Raw genomic sequence first — 27668 nt, 5'->3', positions numbered from 1 at the left:
TCAAATTTTTATTGTCATTGTACAGAAGCACAATGAATTTTGTGTCGTTACAGCCCACAAACAACGTAAGACGTGGCTGGACAGGTACATGAGGCTGCAGCCATCAAGGGAGGCACTGTCTTTCAGTGGCTCGGTATTTCTCTTTTTGCAGTGGAGGATGATGTCAACAGCGCAGGCAAGTTCTGATAAGGTTCATAGCATCGAACTGGCACATTACACATGTAATGAGCAAACATTAGCGACTGGGTAAAATTTAAGGTAGTCCACGACTCCTTGAGGCGATTGTTCCTCAATTGCCGATGGTTTAGACCACAGGTGTCAAACTCCAGGCCTCGAGGGCCGCTGTCCTGCAGTTTTTAGATGTCCCACAGGTACAAAACACTGGAATGAAATGTCTTAATTTTCTCCTCCTTGTGTAGATCAGTTCTCCAGAGCCTTAATGACCTAATTATTCTATTCAGGTGTGGTGCAGCAGAGGCACATCTAAAAGTTGCAGGACAGTGGCCCTTGAGGACTGGAGTTTGTCACCCCTGGTTTAGACCTGCTGCACAAAGTGAAGCGTAGAACAATTTGAAGCTTTTGGAAAAGCTCCATCAGTAAAATAAAATACAACCAATCATATAGGTTAAAACTAACTGGAGTAAAAAGATAATACTGTAAACTACACATTGGCTGACTTTTTGTTACAAATGTGCACAAATCTTTTTTATTATTATCATTATTATTTTGTTGATTCTAGTGGCCTTTATTTAAGAGTGGCCAGTCAGGAAAATGGGTAATGAGAGAGAGGGAAGATATGCGGCAAAGGCCATCAGGCCGAGAGTCAAACCTGCGACGGCGGCGTTGAGGACCAAGACCTCTTTAGTGGGTTGTGCCTGCATCTCCACAGCATCCGAAATGTCCGCAAATTTTTGCCTATATTCTGAAAATGTCAAAAAATAAAATAAAATAAAATCACAATGGCGGTGCTTCCAGTAAATAAGAAATGAAATGGAAATCACTCTTGAATAAGCTTGTTTACGTGGTACAGCATTATAGGAGATACATTCATAATTCAACCATGGCGCTAGCGTTCATCATCTATCAGCCATGAGAGCAGATGTCTGCAAGCGTGGGATCAACAAACCCCGTATACTTGGGAGCGGCTACACGTGAGGCGTTTTGGGGAATTTGTAGTTGACTATTTTTCAGAAGAGCTTTGGATTCAACACCTTTGAATTACACAACTTTTAATGAACTGTGTGATGCTGTAAGAGTCACCTGGACATTGTCTGAAAAAACAAAAACAAACCATCACCCTACTACTTCCTGTCATCTCCTTTGCCATTTTTAGTTGTTGATCACGTGACTCGCGATGTAAAAAAAAAAATTGTTTACATACAGCTGACAAACCACCTCATCCTAGCACAAAAACTGTTTTCTCGCAAAACGCAACTCTTCGAAATACCCATGTTCCAATTTATAGTAATTATTTCCGGAATTTCAAATTTGCGCAATTTTGTGGTTAACAGAAACGCATCTACTGTAAGACTGTTTCTATGTCTTGCCACCCAATTCCTAAAGCAAAGAATGCCTGAAAAGTGACCCCCTTTTCCTTTCAGAAGGCAAAAAGCTGACCGCATCTTGAGTTGATATTCAAGAGCTGACACCCGATATCTGTGAGGATGTGACAGAGCTCCAGTTTTCAAATCTCACAGAAGAGCGCAAACGGAAAAGGCCAGTCCGCTTCAAACAAAAAGCATATGGAAGCATTCAGCCTGTGTTTAGTGATATAACACACAACCAGCTACACGTCAGCCTGTTTTTAATTGACTGTGACCTGGCCCCGGTGTCTGATTGCCTTGAGGGTGAAACCGCCTCTCATGTGGTCCAGAAGGCCATCTGCGAAGGCTTGTGACACGGTTCTGATGAAACAAACCAGAAAACGTTTTGGCGACCTTGCGCCCATTATCTCAAACAAAGCAGCAAATCTATAAGTGTCAGCAGCAGCGATGGATTTGCTTCGACTCGCTCTTAAGTTGAAACGTTTAGGTGGTCGTGCGAACCCGCCGGTTGTTTCCCAAATGAAGCCGCGACCGGCCGAATGGGAACTCGACTTCCGGTGTGGAACAAGCCATCTGGGTGCAACAGAAGACGAGGCACAGAGCCAGGTTTAACCCATCGCTCCTCCAGGCTGCTGGGCTGACTGATGAGGTGCCACACGGCCGCCCTGACCCCGCTCGGCTCTCTGTTGTTTCCCCAACGATAGAGGCAAATTCACGCTGCAGATGAGATATAAGCATCTCCGCTGAACGATACGCAGCCGAGGCCGAGCGAAGGAGGGTCTTACGGTGCATTGAAAAGACACCACAGGACTCTTAATAAAACCCGGCAGTTGTAAAACATGACTGATGACAGTAGCGGAGTAACCTGAGAGATTTGGCTGCAGATCTCCCGGATAACGTGGCTGGAAGTAAGGGCCGCACGCCAACGACCACTCATGTTTGTTTAAGCCGTTTGAAAGTGGGAAAACAAACATTTAACCACTGTCCCTCGTGGTTACTTTAAACCTTGGAAAAGAACTAATTGCAGCTTGAGTTATCACACGCAGTGAGCCTCTCTCAATAGTTTACCACAGCATCTCTGTTGGAGTTGATTTCCTTTCCCAGGCTTGCCTTGTTGACCCAAACATGCCCCTGCGTCTCCTTGTAGACACGACCGGGAATCCTGCTCACCTATATCTGGCTTGGATTAGCACACATGGCTCGGTGAAAGCTGCAGTACATCTTTCCTTTGTAAAAACATTCAATACAAGACAAAGCCAAATAGCTCCTGCAGTTGTAGCTCAAAGAAACATCTCTTTGACTATTGAGAAGTCGGCATAAAGACAAGATGGTAATTGGTTTATTTATTATTTCTTAAAATTTCAACTCCACCTTTGAATTAAAAAAAATCACAATTGATTTCACACCGTCGTCGTTTATCAAAAATAGATGATTCTGAGTTTACTGAGACACTTTAAACTACGCTTTGTCATGATGACAAATTTTGCTGGATAATCAAATTGTCCGAAAAATTATTGCGATAAATAATAATACTTTTGTTTTGAGACCATTTTCAAGTAATATAATGGCATAATAATGAGCAAAAACATTCTCTAAGATAAGTAAACCTTAAATTCTAATGAACATTCAATCCCATTTTACATATCCAAAATATATACAACACAAATAGGCAAATACAATGAATTATGAAGTCTCTGTAAACAAAATTGTCCTTCAGAAAAAGGAATAGTATCAAATCAAACCTGTTTTGATTTGATGTCATTTGTACAGTGGCAAATGACATCAATGTGAAAAGATGTAATTTCATTTTAAGAAGTACTCATTGAGTACAGTGAAAGATTTGAATTGCATTTAATAGATAGTTTCATCAATACATTATGCCACAACCAGCACTTTGAGGACATTCATGGACTTGGTAAGGCAGGAAATCAAAATGAGGTTTCCTCCCATGGTCTAATTTGTCCAACAGATCTGGCTCCAGAACTCACTTAATTCAATTTAAATGCTATTTTTGGAAGTTGTGAGTCTCTTGGAAGCACTTTCAAACCTTTATTAGTCTTTTTTTATTTTAAGATCATGTAACATCCTCAGTTAACACTGCATTGTCTGAGGTTGAGTTCTTGGGCTTTGTGTACTTTTCCTCTGAGGTCTAAGCATACCATTAATGTACCTGGTGAACAGCTGATCACTTGTTTTACATCCTGCTATGTAAAATGCCACATCCAAGAAAGGGCATGCAATCCTTTTCCATCATCCTTACCTCAGACAGACTCTTCAGGCTCTCTGGAGCTTCAGTGACTGACAGGTAGCGTTTTTCCAGGCTTCAGGACCGGTCCCTCCTGTATGGATTAACAAATTTTATTCATGTGAATCTGCCTGGAGCCGGAGCTCCACTGATCCAATAATCTCTACATCAAATGGATTACCTGTCTGGTAATCATTGGTAAGACTGACACATTCATATCAGTAGAACAGTTTCAATAAGTGCGGCAGGCATCTGCTTTAAACTGATAAAACAAGTTTCACAGTAAAACATATTTAACTTGTTTAAAAGTTAAATTTGCCCCCCCCCCCCCCCCCCGTGTGATTTAAACTAAAACGGCAATCTGCTCCACTCTTCACAAAGTATTATTGATTCCGTTCATCAAGTTTGGGTTATTTAGATCTGTGAGGGAGAACCTTATATTGGCTCAATGAAGCCAGTAATTAGGAGCTCATTGTAACTCCATCCATCATCCATTTGAAAAACTTAATATTCTCCATTATGTCTGCCAAATTGTTTTTTGTTTTTTTGGGGGGGTTTTTTTGGTATCCATTTCTCTTTTGTCTCTGTCTTTTCTTGCATCGTGGCTCCCTGCTGGCTAACTGACAGCAACCTGTGGAGCAGAGCGGAGCGAGGATACATTTCTAACGAGTTGCTCGCTGGCGCTCTCTGAGGCCTCTGTGTGGTAGGAGGAAATGATTAATGAGCAGTCCAAATGGAGCTCAGGCTGGCCTCCAACTATGTCACTGCTCCCCTCTTTCAGCATTTCAACAAACCTGACAAAAACAAAGAGGTCCAAGAGCGGAGCCCTGAGGAACCTCCTGTTGCTCGGTGAGGTGTTTTTTGTTTTTTAGACTGAATGTGCAGTCGATCAAACAGAAAAATCTCTCTTACGTAAATAGAGAATAATGGAAGACATCTTTCAGGTTGACAGCAATATTCTCAATCAGAACCCCTCTGTGGCTCTATTAGCCCTGTCATCACTCATCAACTAATTAGCTAAGCCTTACATATTTGCTGTTTTTATCCATGCCGAGTTGCCTTCATCAGTTCTCCTGTAAAAGATTCCTGTTGGGTAAAGGCATCAGAAAGTGTGTAATTTGAAATCTACTCTTATGTCGCAGTTATGAGACTTTTGGTGCAAAAGTGCAGTTTCTGATTCCATTTAACACATTGCAATTCTCTGCTGCTTCGTAACATTATCACTTACTTACGTCGTGTCACTCAAAATGTGCTATACTCATGAATGTTGAACAGTCACCCCTATAAAACCAGAGTTTTGGGTGCGTTCAGAGAAGATGCAGACAGGAGAGTGGTACAGAAAATGGCAAAACTTACAAGAAACAGGCAACCAGCAATATGGACAGAGAGAGAGAGAGAAAGAGAAACAGAGTGTAACGAAAGGAGCAAGTGGTGCGTAGTGAGTCCGAGGAGGTAAATGTACAGAGGAGGGCGTGAAGATGACAAAAGAACTGGTTACATGTAACAGTCTGCAGCTGTGGAAGGGAGGGAGTGAGACAGATGTGGAAATGATTAGCTGCTGGGGAAGAGCGACCCAACGAGAAGACAAAACAGAAGAAAACCTGAGCAATCACAGAAATAAACACTCAATCTAGCAACCAAAACCGACACACAACAATAAGAAATAACTGGACAAACAGAAAGAACAAACTACAACAGGAAGGTAAAATAAATACTGATGATGTATTACAGCCTTGTAACTTTTACAAAACCATAACGTTTTGTATATAGCCGTATCGGCCATATCTGCTTATTGGATTGCTTCTGACTCATTGGACGTCAAATAACAGACACCAAACCACAGACTAGATTGCAATCAGGCTTTTATCTGTTCATCTGTCACTGAGGTATTACTGGGTGGTTTATGCACTCGCAACACACGATAAACCTTTAAAATGCCTGGTTCTTAGCCAAGCATTTCTTTGAGTGTGTTTAATTACTGCTTACAGGAGCATGAAGCGGTGTTGGTATGTTTAACCTTAATGCGAGCTGGGAATTTCTGCATGTGGAGAACTTTCTTTAGACCAGATGTCGCTGAACTTGAGCACCTCAGAAATCTTTGGGCGCTGGCTTTAAAAGCAAATGAACCAGAAACATTCCCTCTTTCTTTGTTTGGAACCTCGTTCTCCTCTCTCAGCACACACACACACACACACCCACACACTCATGTCAGCTCCATCAACGTACCTGCTGGGCTCAGATTACAAAGTCCTTGGCGCGGTGAAAGAAATGCCCCTAAGGAAGGCTGCATGGGAGGTAGAGTTACTGGCAGTCTCTCCCAACCTTTTCACTCCACTACATGAGCTGTAATGAGCTGCAGTCAGTGAGGGCAGTGACAGTTAATAAAAATGTGAAGCACATGGGAACGGGCCTTTCGCTCTGTTCCCATTTCGTCTCGGCGAGATTGTGCTCAGACACACGGGATCTGATATGTTTGTCGAGATTGCCGCAGCTTTAAATAAAACAAAGCGCCGGTTTTTAACATGCGTCCTTTTTTTTTTTTTTTTTTCTTTTTTCCCCCTGGCAACACACTGAGCTTTCAAATGAATCCCTTTCATTTTCGTTTCTTTGTTCTTTTATCTTCTAAATCCTCATCTAACAAACTCTGACATCTCGTTTTGTCTCCTAAAAATCATCTCCATATTTTAGGCTTCTCTCCGGCTGCTGTTTCATCGTCCTCCAGGCTGTGTTTACCGTTAGCAGATGATGCAATTGCTCTTTCTCGGAATAATGACAAGTTACATATGCCCAAGACGGAAGGTGACAGAGAGGAATGTAACGCTTTTCACTTTGACCTTCTTTCATCATAAACACCGCTGCCATCAATCACTATACACAAACCAGAACTCCAGTGACTAAGCAGTGTTTGTCCTCTGATGAAAGAAGCTCAGCAAAAAAAGCACTTAGACAGAAAAAAACAAAGAAGAAAAAAACCCATTACACTGAGAACAGTTCTTGTGATGCTCCGAGTACTTTTTCCCTCTAAAGACTGTTTCAGTATCAAGGTAAGATAAAGTAGTTTATCTTTTCTGTACGCTGTCCTATAAATGTAACTTGAAGATAAAAATGTTTACACAAAAACTTTTATGAATTTAATCTGTGTGTGAAGTATTGAGGAAAAAAAATTATAAACAGTTTTTCAGAAAATTTTGCTAATACATTTCTTAAGAATACGTTCTTGGAAGACCCGATGAAATGAGGTCTTTCATGTTAGCATAAAGCATCTCCACGTTTCATGCTAACATGTTTCAGAGTTAGCATGGTTTTTCATAGTTCATGCTAACTCTGAAACATGTTGGCATGTTTCAGTGAGTTAGCAGGAACTCTGAAAAACCAGGCCTTTGCCATTAATGGCTGTAAAGTCTGCGACTGAAAGAATGACACTATGATGAAGAGATTTTTATTGCAAAGTCGGACTGTGCCACAAAAGGAGAGTTGAACTAAGATAACTCTGTTGCAGTTGAGTGGGACTACGCTTTAGAAATTACTTTTATTTATCTTTTGCTTGCTAGCAAAGCATAAATGCTAGCGAGCATTTCTCAAAGGACAATCAAACAACTTTGTAAATATGTCAGAGTGCAGAGTTTACCTTAATTTCCAGACTATAACACTGCAGCTCAACAATGTGGTGGCTAATGTATGGATCACCAAAGAGTTTCGAATGGGTGGACTGCTGCGTGACGAAGAGGACAGATGAAGAGCAAACTTGTCTCGAGATGAAAGTGGCATTGAGAACAGCAATGAAAACGAGAATGAGGAAGTGGTCAATTCCAACACTGAGGAAGAAGATTTCAGTGGTTTTAGTGCATAGGAGTAAGATGAGGATAGCGATTAATGACTTTTCTGGGTAGGCTACTGTGTGCATGAGTGTTTTTAGCAGCTGTGTTACAGGCGCTGTTTGGAAAAAGCATTAATGGTATTTCAATAAAGTTTAAAAAAAAAACATCTTTCTGTGTAAATATGCTACACTGTGCGGTTTATAAACAAGTGCAACCTATAGATGCATCTATATTCAGGTGAGCTCCATGACTTACTTTTAGAGATGATGAAGGAGTTGCTCTGTTGCTCCAAACAGACAGGTTGCATCTGCCTACATATGAAAAAGCACCATAAACCATGTAGCTGCTGCCATTTTCATGCAAGAACTTTTTGAAATTTTATAAACCTCTATACGCCCTCTGCTGGTGGATCTTAGAAAAACATCCTGTTTTCATTAGCCGTTGCTCTACTCTTCTTGGAGTAGAGCAACTGCTGGTTGCGCTGGAATCTACTTAGGAGCATAATAAAAGAAAAAAGATGACTGAATATATATGCATGCCACACTTTTTTGGTTTTTACTTTGCATAAAATCTAGAACTCCATCTAATATGTTGCATCCTTTTTACAAACATGCATACCTTTAGGTTTGTCTGCTACCAAATCCCATTAAAATACATCACATTCTGTGGTTGTAACATGGCGAAATGTGAAAAAAAAAAAAATAAATAAAATACATAAAGAAATGAAGGAGTATGAGTGGTTTTGCAAGGCCCTACACCCACTAGAGTAAATCCCAAATTCACTTGTGGATAAACAAGATGAAGGAGCAGTTTTGCCATCTGTGACTGAACACTGAGGGTTGTTTGATATATGAAAGGACGTTTGAAGGGGCTCGCCCTGAAACACGCAACAGATTGTTGCGTAATCAAAACCATCCACCACATGCTACACGATATTGTCCAGTGACGGGATTTAACTGAGGCTAAATCTGGGAATGCTTTCATGCACTCAATGTACAGATGAGAAGGAAGGTCAGAAAAGAAAAAAAATGTGACGCTAAAAGATGCTTGTGCATGCATCCACAACCTGCTCCTTCCCAGGAAATAATCTGCAGGCTCGATTCAGCCAAATATCAGACATCACAGGGAAGTAAAGACTTGACAACAGGAGCAAGGAGATGGACGCAGGGCGTCTTACCTGGAGGCTCACCGCTCTGGGTGGACTGGACAGAGAGCCTGAGTCTGAGGGCGAAAGTCCCAGTGTAACTCATTTCAGTTACATGTCTCCTGTCAGGTTAAACTCGCCTGGAGGCGCTGAGGAACGCTGGCTGAACTGTGAAGATAGGCAAATATCCTGTCTGAGATGTACTGACAGCCAGCGGCAGAGAGAGGAAAAAAGGATGTATAAATTCATAACAGAATCTGCTGCACTGAAGATCACACGTTAAAACTATGAAAGGGGCAGTGTTATGTGTTTTTCAGGCACATGATGTAATTTTATGGTGTAATCAGGTAACGATGTTAACTTCAGTTGTTCCAAAAAGGATATCAAATATTACTTAAAAGAAATTTTACTTCCTAATTTCACGCCTTAAAATTGGGCCTCTGTCTCTTTAAAAACTCCTGCTCTTTCTGAAACTTCGCCTTCAGGAAGTCATCACAACATGGCTCCTCCCTTTGACATTTTTACCAGCGTTACACTGAGAAGTAGCTCAGTGTATAAAATGCAGATCCTCCAGGTGTTTGCTAACTGCTGTTGGCTAGTCTGAAGGAACCGAGTGGGGGAGTGCTGCTCTGCTCTGTGAGGTGGAAGCTCCGAGGAGGAGCTTCATCATTGACTTGGCTTGATCCACCCAGGCATTTTGCATAGCTAAATGGTTGCCATGGAGATTAAAGATTTCCTCAAACACTTCTTAAAGAATCAAGGTGACACTCCAGGCATGTTTTTGATGTTAAGCTTAAAAAAATGAGTCAATTTTACATTACTGCACCTTTAAGTGACGGCTGAGGATTTTTTTTTAACAGGAAGATAAAATAATTATTTCTTGATTTCAGCAGGGTTTTTTTCTTTTAGTCAAAACTGTGCTACTGTTCATTTAAATTCAACTAGCCAATTGTAACAACATAGAAGATACAAGTTGGATCCTCAAACGGCATTGAAAAACTGAATGAGTTATTTTTCTTGACAGGAGGTCGCCCTCAACAGAAAATGAATCATTAAAGGAGAGATTTGTCTCTTTTGAGACGAACTGAGACAGAAAATGGATCTCATAATGATAGCATCCTTATTCTCTCAGCTGATGGCTCAGATTTTGGAAACACAACAGCAACTGTGTCCTGACCTAATTTTTCTCCAGTGCTTCTGACCCAGTTAGATCAATTTTACCAAAGCACCATGATAATGGCAAACGCGTTGGGTTTAAGGTCTAGCCAACGCTTAGCCACAGTAACTGGACAGAAGAACAGAAACGAAAAATTTAATAAAGTTTATCTCTCAGTCCTCTGAAAGGCTTTGATCTTCAAAACAGACAGAATGCATCTACTTAAATATAAAAAACATATAGCTACCGCGACTTAAATGCTCCTTTGTTGCACGGAGTCTGTATGCTGGAAGCGACCTGACATTTGTTAGGTGTCTGTTAAGAACTTAAAGTCTACGACTTTAAGTTCGTAGACGCGCTGACGTCACAACCGCATGCGCAAATGCGGCTCTTTTTTCCGCTTCGAGTTACCATGACAGCTAGAAAAAGACAAAGTCATATTTCAGACGCAAGTAAAACAATACTATGCACTTTGTTGTCTTCCTAAAATAATGGGCTTTTAAGTTTTCAGGGATTTCCAAACGATCGTGAATTAAGAAGACGGTGGATTGTAAATATTTGTCGCTACCAGTTAAAGTGACAAATAACTGGTAGTTATTAGTAAGTTTACAGCTGTTTACAGCCCTCACTTCACTCCGGATCAGCTTCTTCAGCCTAAAGAAGAAGGTAAAGGAGCCGTCCTGTGTTATTTCTATGGAATCACTTCTGTATTCAGCTTGAAAGAGCGAGTGTACGAGAACGAGAGAGCAGAGCAGAGCCAGGCAGCCGAGCAACTGATCCGCCTGTGCGGTGTTTACAGCAGTACAAGAAGTATGCAAAACTAATAAAACTAAATAACACGGAGACCTTACGGAACACGGCCAAATTTTTCTAAAAGCAACAACTCTGAACCTGAACAGTTAGCTGAACTAGAACTCTGACTCCAGAGCTGCTCTACTGTTAAGCTATGGGGTTGTTGCGAACCGAACCGTAACCTCCTCGTTACTTGGTCTCTGACACTAAGGACAATAAAGTCATGTAATATACTTGAACATAACATCGTCCATTGGAATGGATGAAAAATGTTTAGATACTTAAATAGCACATTTTTACAAAAAAATGTCCGAGAATATTGCCTACTAGCATAAGCTAAAGCTAATGTTAGCCACAAAGTTTAAAGAAAGTAAAACTCACCTTCGTATCTGTTTAACGAGGCGTACATCTTAAAACCTTTCTCCAGCTTACTTGTTGGGGCTTCGGATCGATGTATATAATTAATTGTTACCTTGGACAAGCCCTGCAAATACCCAGTGTAAAGTGCCATTTTCAATAGATCTTAAACGATTGAGCCGCTTTTCCCCGAACACGGAAGCTGAGGTACAAAGAGCCCATTGGCCCTAAACAAATACTGTACAAAGTGATGGGAAAAATTCTGACATTAATATTAATCCCTTTTTTTCATATATCAATGTTCCACTTTATGTGGAAAATAAAGTGATTTGATTGCTTTTCAGCCAGAATTTAGCTTATTTTATTTATAAAAATACATTTTCTAGTTGAATAAGAAGTTAAAACAACCCAAACTAACCTACCCCCTCTGGATGAAATCCCTTTAGAAATGCAATTTCAAAGTGCACTATGATTCTTAGTTAGCTAGGTTTTTTTTGTTCATTAACTTAGCCAGTTAATTTGTACCCAATTTTATAAACAGGAGGCTGATTATTGCCAATGTTTGTTTTAAAACAGAGTTCGTTTAAAAACAGTGAAGCCCACCAAAAAAGTGACTTTTTTTAAATAGTCACTTAAAAAATGACTATTTTAAGTCATTTTTATTTAATACCAAATAATATATATATTTAAAAGTTTTCTATTATCATAAGTTCAAGTCAGGCATGTGTAGACCAATTGATAGTCCAAACTGTGTACCACATTTTTCTGCTTTCAGTGACCACAATTACTTTCAACTATTTCATAATTTCAAAGCATAAAATGCTCTTTGCAAAAGAAAAAAAAAAGCTTACATGGATTTGGAACACCTCTACCACCTAAATGCGACACACACCCAATTTTCTCTACTTTCTATCATAAAATCAATGGTATTTGTATACAAAAATCCTCTACTTTACCTTTAGTCTATCTTCTTTCCAGCTTTCTGTGAAAAGAAAAAAAACCCCAACAATCTGCAGCCGTGTGCATGTTGTGCAGTCTGTGTAGATAAATGGAAACACGGTTATTGATGTTCAGAAAATTACAGCAAAGAAGTTCACACACGGTCATCTGTGTTGGCCCAAGGCTCTACCTTATGAACCATGGAAACTAAGTTCTTTCTCGGTGAATAGAGCTGCGGGATTGACGACAGAAGGGAAGAGCTGAGCTTTGTAAAGGTAGACATTTCATCGATTTTGGTCCTCCTTGCCTTTGCATTTTCTTTCGACTGCCACATTGAACAGAAATGATGTTTTCTCATCATATGTATACAGGAAAGAAACCTTTGAACAAAGTTGTGACCCTTTTTCCTTCCTGCGACCTGGCCCGTCTTTGGCCTTCGCCTTTTAGTTTACCTTCTCAGCTAATGTTTACACCGATCTGCTGCACCCTAGTGAAAGGCAGCTTTCGTTAGGATGTATGAGGGCAGAGAGTTGGAAATACCACGACCTACTGACAGTTTGTCCTTTCATTAAGTGTCAAGACAAATGTCACATTTATGCATGAGACTCATTTCTGATCCTAGGCTGCATTAATCTGCTAAAGAATATGGAAATAAGTAATGAAGATGACAAAAACAGTAAAAATGAAGCTATTTAAAATTATTTATTATTATTTCCTCAATTAATTTATTTGAAAATAAAAGATTTATGGACATTTTGGGGGTGTATAGTCATTGTTTTTTTTAGTAAAAACTAAAAAAATTAGCATGATTAAAACTTAACATTTCACAGAAGTCTTATGCTGCCATAAAATTGTTACAGTATGATGTCCTCCAGTTAAAATAAAAGTTTAAACTGAAATGCAAACCATGATTTAACAGCTTTTATTTGAAACTGTAAGACGAAACGATTCGTCCTGACACTAGAATATGAAATCTGTTGATTATTACGTAAAACAACAAAAAATTAAATAAAAGTTGTGACGACTGCACAACACTGCTGATTTCTACAGCCCTTTTTACCAATAACCTATGAAAATTACAATGGTTTTGAAACTGTTATGTTGTCAAACTTTTACGAAGATAAAGCCCTTTTCACAAACTGATAAAGTGCATCATATCAGCAGTAAAGCAGCTCAATTCTGAAGATTCTGGAGTTGAACCTTTAAGATGAATGAACTACCCTCTGACCAAGGAGCAGAGCTGCTCCAGTCCTCCGAGAATTACTGCAACCTTTGGTTTATACCTTTGTGGGGGAAAAAAAAAAATCAAAGAGCACCAAGATAATGAGCTTTGAAAGAAAACTTTGGGAACACAGTCGACTAACTTTCATCCAACTGACCCCGAACTTGCTGAATGTTCACGGCAACACTTAAGACTCAGGAGTAGAGAAGCACTGCACAAACAGCTCAGATGTAGAAGCGCTTTCACTTGAGAAAAGGGGCGAGTCAGAGCAATGTGCATATTTCATATTCATATTGTTATTTTGCCTCGATCTTACGACCACAATAAATTCAAAACAAAAGCAAATTGGAGACATGCCTGCTGTAAAGCCAACGTTTGTCATTTAGCTTATCTGTAAGTCTTGTGCATTTTTAGGGCCATTTGCTTGAGGGGAAACAAAATGTTTCCGTTTTGGTAATTAGTAATTTAATGAGGAGCTAATCACTTTCGTGCCGCTTAAAGGCTGATTCAGAATTAATCGGGAGCAATTCATTCAAAGAAAAATGTAAATTCACCGTTTGTCATAAACTATTAATAATCTGAATCATTTGTGCTGCATCTCAGAGTCATCGTCAGCAGTCTCCGTTGGTTCCATATAGCGTAGCCACATAAACCTGGGATTAATCACGACGGCCGTCCTATGAATGTAAACTGAAACGTGTCAAAAACATCAACTGAGATTTCTGCCATTTTTACAGTGAGAGACTTTGATCTTAAAACCAGAATCTGACCCAGATTAAGATGCACTGCCTTCATCAATCCCAATTTGAGACGACAATTCTATTTATTCTGTTGCTATTTAAGTATTTACCAGAAAAGAAGGATAATTAAAACCCAGTGCCCAATATCCTGTGTTACTATTATTCCTATTAAAAGACAGTATTAGTTAATTCAGTCAAAATTCATTCATTTACTATTGACAGAAGATAGAAACACTTCATGTGATACAGTAAAAGAAATGTTTGTGTGGCCAGGGCAGCAGATTATACACAATATGCTAAATTCATAAACTATTTCAATCTGCTTAAATAATATCACAATATGTCTTGTTTTATGTACAAAAAAGTGATCTGATTAATTCCTCCCTCACCAGTGAGCAATTAGGCCTATTTACTGATTATTGATGGAAAAGGTTAAAAAAAAAAACTAACTAAATAAAAAAACAGATGAAACCAACCAATTTTTCCACACTGCTTCTACAAGAGATAAAGGAGTAAGAAATAAGTGTTATATAAACTGATTAAATTTTAATGCCAGTTCTAAAACCCAGTATTATTTTGTATGGGAACAGCTAACAGAAGGCTGAGTTTGTGGGATAAAGATCAGGATTTTTGTCACACGAGAGCTGACTTAGACTTTGGTTCATGTGGATCCCACAGTACTGATCTTTAAGTCAGATTGCAGGGCCATCTCAGTACAACCCTCTAGTCTCAGCCAAGAGGTGTAAGGCTGCTGGTTCTGACTCGGTTTGCAGTTTGTTTTTAATGGTTTTCCCACTTTGGCACTGAACTAGATATGAAGAGGAAATCCAAAATAAAACTGTGAGCAAAGATTGTGCACATAAAACAAAGTTGATGCTAAAAAAAATTCCAAAAACATGCATTGCCACTGGGGCTGAAACGATTAATTGGAATAATCATGATTAATCGAGTACTAAAACACTCAACTAATTTACTAATCGATTAATTTGAAACTTCAGTATACAGACAGAGAAGAGAGCCTGTATAACAAAGTCTATTTGATCAGCATTTAGCCAAAACTGTAAAACATACATACATTTTGCATTTAAGTTGAAAACACTTTTGTCTGTAAATATGTTGTGACCAAAACTCCTCAAGTGGTCTAGTTTTAGCTTCACCTGGTTCAAATTTACTAAGGGAAGCTAATAGGAATTTAATTATCTGTTTATTTGCATCTTTTAATGTATTTCTAATATTGTACAAGAAAGACTTAAGTGATGCCATTTTGTAAAATCCAATTAATTCCCATAAGAGATTACTATAATAATCGTTTGTTGCAGCCCTACTCGTCAGAGAGAAAGGTGATTAGGTTTGGTCTTATTTGACTCGACAAAGCTTCTTTGTGTCTTATGTTCGTCTCCCTGTCTGAATGTATAAGCTCAGCTGCACAAATGGAGCTGCTCACTTGCAGGGAAGGAGACGTCACAAGATGCTGATCAGCCAATCAGAAGTGGAGTTCATGAAATGTGTGGCGTGCCAGGATCATGAAGGTATTCATAACCTGGAGATCCAGGACACAATCAGGGTGGGATAAATTTTTTTTTTTGTTACTAATTTGAAAGTTCAGAAACAGATATCTTACTGTGTCCTCAAAGAGGGAACAATTAAAGTAAGACAAAGAAAAAAAACCCCACAAGTTTCATTCAGCCTGGTGCTTATTAGAGGGTTGATGCTAAAAAGCTACAAGCAGATACCTTACAGCTTTTTATAGGCAACATTTGTATATTTTAACTACTGGTTATGAATTAGGCTATGTCCTTTGTGGCTCACAGTTTAAAACATTTATATCTGGAAATAAACTCGTAATCTCACTTGTTTTCCAGCTGAAAGTCAGAAAACCAGCTGATTATCTACTGATCTGCATTTAATGCATTCAAACTCTAAAGGAACACATTTTCCAACAAACAGGAAATTACTGAGCATGACTAATTTATTGAGATAAATATCATCAGAAAGGATTGGTAATAATTTATCACAGCAGCTATGAATAGATTTCACACGTGAGACAGCCATGTTTCATTTGGAGGCCTGGGTGGTGAGAGATCCCTGAGCGTTGAACTCAGAAATACCAACCGCCTAAAACAAATGGAAAACACACTAAGCTTCATGTTTCTGCAAGTTAGTTTTTGAAAATGTGAAGTTACTGTTAGGAAGATACATAATTATGCCTGTCTTTCTACACCCACTATTTATTCCCTTTAGTGAACACAACGTACGGTTGTAAGTAAATGAAGATGTCAAACACAGGACGGGCACAAAAGATTGAGCCTTTCACAAAAGATTTCAGTTCAGTTTCGCGGATCTTCCTTTCCCGAGATGTCAGCTCTTGAATTCCCTGCCGTGTTGTGGATGTTTTGGGTTTGCAGCAGATTAGTTGAAGTGATATTGAGGTGTAGACTCCAGCACCTGCAAATCCAAGCTTGGAAATACCAAATCTCAGTTCAGCCCTCAAACGCATTCATAATGTAATGTATGGCACCAAAACACAGAGGAAAAAGATCAATATAATCTCATTACTCTTAGGGAAAAGAACAGCTCTCGCTGCTTTCTGAGGCCTTTGTGTGTACGTGGCGAGAGCCGTATTGGTTTTCTCCTCTAGCTTTGAGCCTGAAGAATATAACCTATTACTACCGAGAAGTATCTGCATACAACTGAGAATTCCTTTTTATTTATTATCTAACATGACTTTAATTTCAGCTTCTCTTTCATAATTAGGTTTAAAACACTCCAAAACACGTCTGATTAAAGGGAACTACAATAACATGGAAATGTGAATAAATCAGTTGTGAATTCACACAGAGATAAAAGATTTCCATATGAATAGTTTAATGAATAAATTATGATCGTGTTGGGTTTTTAATTAATGCTCTGATAATAATCCAGTGATCATTAGTCCCTTTGCAGACATGCTGAGAATGTATTTACAGGCACAACAATGCATTTTTAATTCAAGACGAACAAACTTTTGTAATAATGACAGATCACTGCCGGTCGCTTGCTTTAAGAGCCGTTGTGTGAACGGGTTTTTCTTTTTTTTTTTCTCCACAGAATGTGTCGCCAACTCGCTGCAGGGCTCTCCTGCAGTCCTGTGGGTGCTGTAGCGAACATGATGCGTAACAGGTGTAAGGCGGTGAAGAGGGCAGACCTCTGCAGCTGCTTGAGTACCGACCACGTCTTTGCCCATCTGCACCCTGGCGTCCAGCAAAGCCCCGGAAGAGTCTGGCTGAAGGGTGTGTGTGTGTGTGTTTATGTATAAATCCCGCTCACCGCAGCCAAGTGTCACCACCTCTCTGCCGAGCATCCCACCCCGCCCCACCGCCTCCTCCGACTTATCATTAATACTCCGCGTGGAGTCCAAGATCCTGGACACATGTGGGCTGGACCATGTGTCCATTTAAGCAGAGATGAAGTAGAAACCAGAAATTTGCATACTACAAATAAAAATAAGCAAAACATGTCACTGTCTGAAGTTAAATTAGGTCAAACTTCTCCTTGTTTTTGGTCAGAATTACCTAAATGATTTCTATTGCTAGGTGTCACAGTAATGACACAAACTCTGGTCAACACTCAAATTTCATCTTGAACATTATAGCAGCAGCATGCAATAGTTTTTTTTTTTTAAATAAATGTTTTTACGTGTTTGTTAAAACTGTAAAAATGACATGACTGTATAATATGAGACAGATTATCTGTGAAAAGGCTGAGCTCCTTCGTCTCCTCCCAGTGCTACTATGGCCGTCTTAAGAAATGCACCACTCCCAGTCAAAAACAACCAATCAGAGCGAGGAGGACGGTCTCAGTGTTGTCAATCAATCTCGTGTGCACGCTGGGGGCTGGTGTTAGCAAAGCAGCCAATCAATGAGTGTGATTTACGTTCGTTAGTGCTGACTGGCTGTACCGCTAACAGTAGAAATAAAGAGGACTATAGATGTTGGCTTCTGCAGTAGAATTAAAACGGTTTCCATTGTGTGTATTAATTGATGTTAAGGTACATTTGGTGTGTGAACTATTAGAATAGGCAGCTAGATAACAAATAAGAGAGGTTTCTACATTTCACATGCAGTGGTGGGCCTTTACCAGGAATTCCACAGTATGGCATTTTGTGATTTATTGATGAGGTATAATTTTACATAAAAAATCAAAAAATATCCTTGTTTTATTTGAACATTTTATCCACGTACATAGTTCCTGTTTAAATTCGGTCGCAACTTCGCTCGCACAACCACAAAACCCACCAGCCGATCTGAGAGGACTTTTTGCAGAACCAATTTGTAAATGAACAAGTAAGCATAGATTAGTCCAATATTGACCACGACAAAGACGGCGTTCCAAGCTCTGCTGTAAAATACAGCTCAGTTCATTACATGCCCACCGGGTGCACTGCATTTTGATGGATTGCCCCGCGACTCCTCACTTGGTCTCTGCTGCACTCTGGATCAGGTAATTGCTGTTAGCCTAAGTGCTCAGTCCCAAGACTCAAAACCATTCCTCCTTGCACTCTGTGTACCCAAGTGAGGAAGAAGAGATGCAAAAAAAAGAAGAAAGAATTTAAATGAGGATAAAGAATGTTGTGGTGTTGGGCTTGTAGGTCTGTGCATTAACTAAAAGGCAGAATGAAACGACCTTTTGCGTGCTGATATATCAAACATAAACCTGAGGTCATTTGTACCAATAAAGCCTCCAGTAGCTCGCGCTCTTCTTGAATGTAGATGAACCAATTTAAAAGGAGCACTCTGTTTAGCAGGTTACACTCTCGTTTTTCTTTAACACTGAAAACTGAGGGTTTAGTTTACCGTCTCTCTCTCTCTCTTTCGTGCAAAGATGGTAAAAAAAAAAGAGGGACGTTAGAAAGGGCAAAGGTAGAACAAAAGAGAATGAAAGGAGAAGCAGGGAAAAGTAATCACCTAAGAAATGAAACACAGGGAGACTCCAGGTTTCTAATTAGTATGAGGTGAAATAAAATGAGGAATGTATTGGAAGGACTGTCCAGAATTAAGCATCACAAAGGGGGGAATGCCGGATTAGAGGGAGATGAGCCGAGAAGTGCCGCTTTGGCCTTTTCTTCCACACAGCTCATTTCTACTGGCTGCTGGAGGTTGGCAGGGAGAAGGGAGACAGCAGGAGGGAATGGGTGGAGGCCTGGAGTCAGAAAAGCTGCTGCAGCACTTCCACTGAAACATCTGACCTCAATACCGACTCCATTATTGGCTCTGACTTGTTCTCAGCTTGAATGCTTAAAGAAAATTTGCTTTCAGAAAAGTAATTTTAGAGTTTTTTTTTTCTTCAATCAGAGAAGTTTAGTTTTGATTTTAGTACTTAGCAACATCACTGAAGTCACGCTCACTGTCACTTCATGAAAGTGAGTTTTGAACTTTGTTGGCTTTTCTCATAACTTGGTCTGATTTCAAAATATAGCAAAAAAATTAAATAAAAACATAGCCAGTGCATTTTATTGTGTTGTTCCAGTGATATGTGTTTTTCAGAAAAAGTGAGACTCGTTATTTTAATAAAACAATTGAGAAAATAATTTTTTACCATGTATAATTTCAATGATGCACTGATCAGTAGCATCAACGGCATAATTGATTTCTGGTTTTTAATTGTTTATTTGATCTTTCCACAGTTGTGTGATCATTAGGCAATCGAGTTCAAAAGTCAAAATTATACAACAGGTTTAAATAGACTTATACAGAAATTCATAAAAGTCTCTAATGTCATTCAACTTGTCAAAATTCCTGTTAGTAATCCTGACTGGACAATTTAAGTGTCATAATGAAAGAAAAGTCAAAGGAAGTGAGTGAAGATCTAAGAACAGTAATTGTGGGTGGGAAGGCTTTTTGGTGGTATTTCTAAAGTACAAGTTTTTCAAATGTGTCACCGCTTTGTAAAGGGTTTGGAGGAACACCCAGACTGAGTGTCCCTCCAAGATCAAAGTCAAATGGTTTGAATGTTTAGGAACAAGCTTTAAACCACCGAGAGCCAAGCCTGTCATGAAACGAAAATCACTTGAACACGAGTGTTGCTATTCACTGCAAAGCCAGTTTAACGTCGACTGGGAGGTTTCTGATCAACAAATACAAAATGTAATGCTTCAAGGTTCAAATACGTTTTATGATTCGATGATGAGACACAGATTGGGCTTGTCACCGCAAGATTTGTTCTGGAGGCGCCATCTGTACCGTTGGCTCATTTGCGCTAAAGGACATTTGATACATTCTGGGGACACAACTGCGCTGACTGCCATTCGATGGGAGCTTGTTCCTTCTGTCTGTACCTCGCCAATAAAATGGTTAAAAACATTTAATATAAGAACTGATTTTCCATATTTAACTTGTGTATATAATGTAAAAGTGATTTTTGACACCAACTGTGTGTGAAACGTGCTTTGTGTGCTGAGGAGCGATCATAAACGGTAGAGAACAGATTTGAGGCGAGGCAGGCAGTTTTCTTGCCTCATTGCAGGGGGCGCTCATGATCCCAGACATCGGTTTTGTGACTCCAAGTCTGGAGAGTAAGACACTAGCCATACAGTAAGTAAGTGAAGTGATAGATTTGTTTTCTCCTCTCTTCTGACATCAACATGGATGACTGTATTTGTACACTTAAACAGTTTTCTAAAATGGACTTTCAATCAAAGCAGGAAATAATACGTAAACGAAGACCTACAGCAGAGCTGAAAGGTTTGAGTCAAACTATGAGACAGAAGAATAGCCGCTCGTTTCAAAGGGAAAGAAAAGACAGGATTTGTGAATGTCCTGCTAGAAACTGCCTTTTTAGCTTTCCTTCCTTCTTTTCTCAACTTGTGGCACTGTGTGGACTCAGATGGGATTTTGTGACATAAACCAAACATGAGCGGTCAACCAATCATATTCAAAACCGCACTAAACCACTAAAACTGTTTGGGATCTCGAGTTGGGATCAACTCATGTTTAATTAAAGTATCAATAATAATAAATGTACATATATGTGAATAAATTTGTGCCTACAGGGCAATATTTCAGAATTTAACATATTTGTGCCAAAGAGCCTCTTCTGTTAGCTGTGGGCTGCAGGTCTGAGGTATTTTGTTAGCATGTTTTCTATCATTCTTATAGCTTGATAGGAAGCCTTATCCAAACTGGCAACCCACACTAATACAATGGTGAAATAATATTGACCACAAAACACTATTTATAAAATATATCAGCATTTTTCCTACACAATCCTAACAAACGTTTTTAATGTTCTCTTCACAATATGTATTTACTATTAATCTATTTGTACGATTTGTTCTTTAAATTACTATTTATATTATTTTTCAGTCTCGGGAAATGACTGAGGGATGAAGAGACTGATGTCTGGTTCTTTAGGTTCTGCGGTTTCCTCTCCTGATCCATTCTGTCTGATATCAAACAACCCACTGAATATCATCGACACATTTTTTAATGCCTCTATTAAACTTCACTGTGATTGTTTAGCTTGTGTCTTCCCACTAAACTTTCCGTAAGTAGAAAAGAAATAAAAATACATCCTTATTTGGACTATTTCTGAGTTATTATCACGGGGTAATAAGTCATCTGACAGTTTTGATTGTGTCTCTGTTGTGTTTGTAGTGTGAATGGGTTAAAGGGCTTTCAGTGCCGTTCCATCTTAGCCTTAACAAACATAAACATGCAGTAATAAAAAAAAAAAAAACTATTTTCAATCAGTGTTTTGCACCAAACAGTTAATGATAATAAACATGTTTTCAGTGAGGCTCTGTAAGAGCCATATGAATGAAATAAGTAATCATTGATATGACAGGAGCACGTGGCTTTGACCCCTGGGTGGTGTGTGTGTCGATGTGGACGTGACTATCAAGAGTGAATGGGAAAGTTACTGGCCTGCTGGCTTTGTGTGTATTAGGAAGCGGGTGAGCTTCTAGTTTCCCGTGTTTTAAATCGTGTTTATTATTATTAACAATAATACAATTAATAATAATTAAATAATAATAATTTGGTGCAAAAAAACTGATTGAAAATCGATTTATTCACTTCTTGTTTATGTCTGTTGAGGTTGAGATGGAACCGAACATGAAAACTGCCCTTCAGACAACCAGCACAACAGAAACGCAATCAAAACTGTCAGATGACTAATTACCCAGTGATAATCTCGCAAATAATCTGAGTATAATTTCAAGAATTATTTATCCAAAGAAAAATGGTTTGAGTAATATATACACAGTATTTCTAATACTTTTGTCAGCTTCTGGGTTTGAAGATTGAGAATAATACCCTTATTTAATCTTGAATTATATGTAAAAAAAAATAAATAAATGTTAGATAAAATTTTACATATCCTACAATTGTATATCTAATTTATTCTTTTTGAGTGAATAAGCTGTTTATTTTACCGACAGACATTCTAGTTTTGCTAACCTGACAACAATATTTTATTCTAAAGCATCATTATGTGGTTGACTTTTCATTTAGAATTCATTTTAAAATCTTGATTAAAATTCTCAGGGTCCTGCCTCAGTGGCCGGTTCCGACTCAGTGGCCGGACACGAGTCAGGGGCCGGCTCCGAGTCAGTGGCCGGTCCCGCCTCAGTGGCCGGCTCCGAGTCAGGGGCCGTTTCCGACTCAGTGGCCGGTCCCGACTCTGTAGCCGGCTCCGACTCAGTGGCCGGCCCCGCCTCAGTGGCCGGCTCCGACTCAGTGGCCGGACACGAGTCAGGGGCCGTTTCCGACTCAGTGGCCGGTCCCGACTCTGTAGCCGGCTCCGAGTCAGTGGCCGGACCCGACTCAGTGGCCGGACACGAGTCAGTGGCCGGTCCCGACTCAGTGGCCGGCTCCGAGTCAGTGGCCGGACACGAGTCAGTGGCCGGTTCCGACTCAGTGGCCGGACACGAGTCAGGGGCCGGCTCCGAGTCAGTGGCCGGTCCCGCCTCAGTGGCCGGCTCCGAGTCAGTGGCCGGCTCCGAGTCAGTGGCCGGTCCCGACTCAGTGGCCAGACATGACTCAGGGGCCGGTTCCGACTCAGGGACCGGACACGAGTCAGGGGCCGGTCCCGACTCAGAGGCTTGGCGAGGCTCAAAACTTGGTCCACTGTTAAACGGTTCTTGGCTCTCATCGTCTGAATTGTCTCCACAGCATACAGCATGTTGAAACCACTTCCAGGCCTTTCTGATGTAGTCTTCCTTGAGGTGAATTTTTCTGGGACTTGCCAGGGTTCTTCTAAAACATTCTGTGACCTTGTAGATTACTAATGGGTTCTCACTCTTTATCATTTTAAATAGCAATTCTTGAACCACATCATCATTTCCACAGAGAAGTTGTAATATGTCTTGGCATTGTTTTTGTTCCATTTCTTTAAAAAAGATAAAATCTATGTCTTTTAGTGCTTGCCAGAGTTTTGGGGCAAGCTTTTTGTGGATTGGCTCAGTATGCTTCATATGAAGATCTGTGGCTATATTTATAAATTAATCGCCATAGAATTTTTCCTACCATGTGTCTCCTTTGCTCTTCGGTTCCCCGTTTGAATCCCATCTCGGTCGCGTCCTTCAAAAATTGTTCTGGGTCCATGTCTGCCTGAGTATAAGCCTCGCTCAGGCAATTTTCTTCAGAATACAAGTCCTCTGTAGGAAACAAGCTCTCTGATCCATTTCTTTGTAGAGACAAACATTTTCCTTGGGGGAACAGGATTCTCCAGGTAGCGTTTGAATTTTTCTACAATATAGGTGTGTCCTTCTGGGTAATCAAGTATTGCTATTAAATTCAGTGCAGAGGCGAAATGGAATGCATCTCTAGTAATGCTTTCGTAGATCCTGTCACTTAATTTGTCTGAGACTTCAGAAAGAACATCTGCATTTACCTCTCCCGTTTCTTTCAACAATAAAAGCAAAACTTTCTGGTGTTGCTCGCAAAAGATTTCTTTTACAAGATGCACAGTTGGTCCGTCGGCTACCTTTTCAATTACTTTCCAAAGAAATTCATCAAGAAATTTTCTCTTTTGGTAATCTGTGGGCATTTGCCCTGGATGAACTCTATTGGAGCAAGTCTTCTTTATCCTTTTCCACAAAGAGTCCGCAGGTCTCACGTAAACGTTACTTTCGTCACTCATCTTTACTCAGTAAGCTAAAATGTCCAAATGAATTTTTTGTTGACTGACCAGAGAATTAACTGATCAGTTGGTGATGTCATGGACTTTATGACATCACAAAGGCCCTTAGAAGGACCTCATGACACAGACATCATTTGAAGTTATGCTGATGACATCATTGTCAGCAGCATGGCAACTGTTGCTGGGATACTAATACCACACAGTGAGCATGTGCTACGAAAAAAAAAAAAGAATCTGTTGGCACTAAATACATTATTCCCACAAGTCTGAACTGGAAATGACCTGCGGAGTTTCGCTGGAACGGGGGTGGAGGGCAGGGCACCATTGGTCCCTCCACTTTACTGCCCTACCCATTTTTATTATTGTGAATGCTGTAAGCATTCATTCACACTATTGAGTTCTACTTTTCTGGTTGCTCCGTAAATTTTACAGCGCTTCTTCTCCTGCACACTTTATGCTATTTTCACCATTCAACTTTTATTTACTACTCAGCTTGCTCTCCTAATGCCAGCTATATCTCTTGGTATTTATAACCTTCATACTTTTTAAAATAATCAGGTTTTTACGAATTTTTCACCCTATGGGGGAAACGGGCTCCATCTTGTGGCAGAATTGAGAATTACAATATAAAATGTCTGTTGCGTTTCACAGCAGATGTTTTGGGTCCTGCCTATTAATGGCAATCAATCATCCGTTTTGGAGCTGTCATAGAGGACACAAGGAAGTGGCCATTTTGAAGTTGGACAGTTTAACAGCTTTTTGCTGTTTAGCACCTGGGAATAATTTGAGCTTTTGACACTAGTTTTTTGTGATGTTGACATCTCAGGAACCATAAAAGGTATGGATTTCAAACCCCAGGATCTTCTCTTACCAAATTAATAACAAGTAATATTGTTTATGAAACATAAGCTCTTTTGAAGTACTGCTTATTTCAAAAGCAGTATTTAGACACAAGAAATTTGCAGTATTAAATATTTTGTTATTGTTCAAAAAACATAAGATTTCTTCTGCTCTTTTGAAATATATTACCTTATAAACTGCGGTGACCCTACGGTTTAGGGTCACCGCCTAAACCGTAGGGTTTAATCTATACCATTATAGATATAATGGTATCTATAATTACCATTATAGATATTATAATCTTTACCATTATAATATCTATAATGGTAAAGATATTATAAGACAGACATTCAACACAAGAGTAAAAATCTGATTTATACTTCGTGGCAGTTCGTTGCCAGAAAAAAACGCTAATCTCTTAATAAGAAGTAACACTAGAAAATTTCGGAAGAAATTTAAACAGGGCCTGACAAAGTGTGCCAGTCGGTTGGACCCAAATCAGAGGTTCTGATGGTAAAGAACCCCTTAGCAAAAAGGAGTTCTTTTAGCTAAGCTAAAGTAATTCTCCACTACTATGTGGAGAGTTACAACCATGTTGACTAACATGGACTTACTCCATTCAGTATGAACTGGAGTAAGTCCATTCCATAGTATCGTGTCTTTTTAAGACTAAAATAAACATACACATTTTGAATTCTGATTTTCTTGACGTAATGCGACCTGTATCTGATATTTTCATGACAGTCCAAACAACACAGGTCGGATTCTTTTCGAATGCGACCCAAGCCACTTCGGTGTCCGATACGTATCCGATTCAAATGTGACCTAACGTCCAGGTTGCATTCATCCGACTTGAATGCCACTGATACTCAACAAATGTCATTATTCTACGTTCTTATAAGCGCAAGCAGGAAGAAAAACGACAACCATGACAGACATAAAGCATTGCATACGTTTTTATATTAATTAAAATGCTACTTCTTATAAGAGGACCTATTTTCCCAAGAAAATGTCATAATTCCCTTAACTGGCCATAATTTAGTTTAATGGTTATAATTCAGTAGAAAATGGTGTATTGGACTATTGTAAGGTGTTTTACATTGTCAATATGGTCTCTAGTGGATTCTTCACAGACCAAAAAAGGACCTTTATTTTTTATAATAATCACATGTAGGAGATTAAGGTGTTATCCAACTGTATAACACAATGAGGCGCATTGGGGCCGTTGTAGGATAAAAATGGAGGAGTAATTAAAATACAAGGACACTTCTGAGTTTGAAAAGTCTGCAAGATTCACAGAAATTCTCTAGAAAACAAAACATGGACATTTCTGAGTTTCAAGTAAAAAAAAAAAATTAAACTTTTGAAACAGAAATTTCCATATTTGAAAGTGCAGTTTCAGTGGATGTGAATAGAACTCTGTGAGCTCACTGCTGCAGTCTTGCGAAGGCAAAAACGAGGAACGAAAAGAAGGTTTGAAGGATCCTCTTACTTCCTCTGGGTGCTTGACCAGAAGAGAAAATTAAGAAATTTAAGTGCATTTTTTGGAAAGGACCTATTCTCTCTCAGCTATCGATTTGTATCCACCAGATAAACAGTTCAGGCCGATGAATAAACATTAGACCCACTTTAGTGCTTAGAAGTGCTCTCGGAGCAGAAGCCTAATTCAAGTAACATCCATTCCAGGGGATCGATTCCATGAAGGAGCATAATGCAATCCTTGCTTGTTGTATGATCCACGAAAGCATTTCCAGCACCATCCTAGGCATTTGTCTTGAGAAAAAAACAAAAGAAAAAAAAGTGATTGTGCTACCAGGCTATGGTGGAGAGGCATTTAAAACAAAGAAATGGCTGCTCAGGGGGCAATTAAACCCAGGTCAGGGCTGATTTACGATCCATGTGAGTGACATGGAAAGCCAAGTTGTGTATGCATATGGAGCCTGTGCGCGCGACAGCGCACAAAAATGATCATTTACATCTAAACATTCACATTCTGTTTAAAGAGATCATTAATTCTTGTGGGAGAGCAGCAAGTAAACACAGTCACCTTCAGGTGTTTGCTGTTAAAGGAAATGTTTCCGTTGTAGGTTACTGTAATCTTTTCTCCTGCCTTCATTTCAGTCAACATTTCGCTTCCTGAAGCGGTTCCGGTGGAAGAAATAGGGCACCAATCTGCAGCACCAGAGCAAACTCAAACAAGTAAATATTCCAGGCGACTGCCAACAGCGGCCCAGTTTGTCAGATAATACATAAGGGAGTCTTTTTAATACAGTTTAAGGTTGCAATGCTTCAATTTTGATAGCTGCCAGCAGTGAAGTGAAGCTGAGAGGGCAAACTCGACATGTAACAAAATCCTTTTAACCTTAGCTTATTACTGGAGGGCTTTCTGACGTTGGGCTCAATCATTTAGTCACTTTTACTCCCACATATCAGCAGCAGCAAAACTGTCAACAAGATGCTGCTGCCACACGAAGCCCAGGAGTGTTCAGCCGAACCCAGGTTAGGTGTACTGCCTGCTCTGCCTCGGGCTTTGATACTCAGCGCATTACACAAGAAGATGGATTAAGAAAAAGTATGCTTGGTTGATTTGTTTTGTTTGTTTGTTTGGTGTCACTGAACTTTCATGTTCAGTCCATACTGCTGCATATATATATATACACCGTGTAAAAAGACAAACAATCTGATGTTAAAACTGGCACTACCAAATGTTATTTTTAGCTGCTAAGTACCAGAATAATGAGGGATGTTTTTC

The 27668-nt window shown here is 39.6% G+C and overlaps 2 long non-coding RNA genes across 2 annotated transcripts; one reads left to right on the top strand and one right to left on the bottom strand.

Annotated features, from left to right (window-relative positions):
* Positions 1-862: 862 nt before the first annotated feature.
* Positions 863-10233, bottom strand: LOC122840907. Its single transcript, XR_006372314.1, has 4 exons — positions 10155-10233; positions 8785-8919; positions 3805-3883; positions 863-922 (listed from the first exon to the last, which is right to left on the bottom strand). It is a non-coding gene; the product is annotated as an uncharacterized LOC122840907 (long non-coding RNA).
* A 14595-nt stretch (positions 10234-24828) lies between these two features.
* Positions 24829-27407, top strand: LOC122840904. The gene is made up of 3 exons (XR_006372313.1): positions 24829-24914; positions 27038-27115; positions 27350-27407. It is a non-coding gene; the product is annotated as an uncharacterized LOC122840904 (long non-coding RNA).
* Positions 27408-27668: the final 261 nt, after the last annotated feature.

This window comes from Gambusia affinis, linkage group LG02 (assembly GCF_019740435.1).
Source record: "Gambusia affinis linkage group LG02, SWU_Gaff_1.0, whole genome shotgun sequence".
In the NCBI taxonomy this organism is placed as follows: domain Eukaryota; kingdom Metazoa; phylum Chordata; class Actinopteri; order Cyprinodontiformes; family Poeciliidae; genus Gambusia; species Gambusia affinis.
The sequence above is the reverse complement of the archived record's forward strand: the minus strand, read 5'-3'. Positions and strand labels throughout refer to the sequence as shown.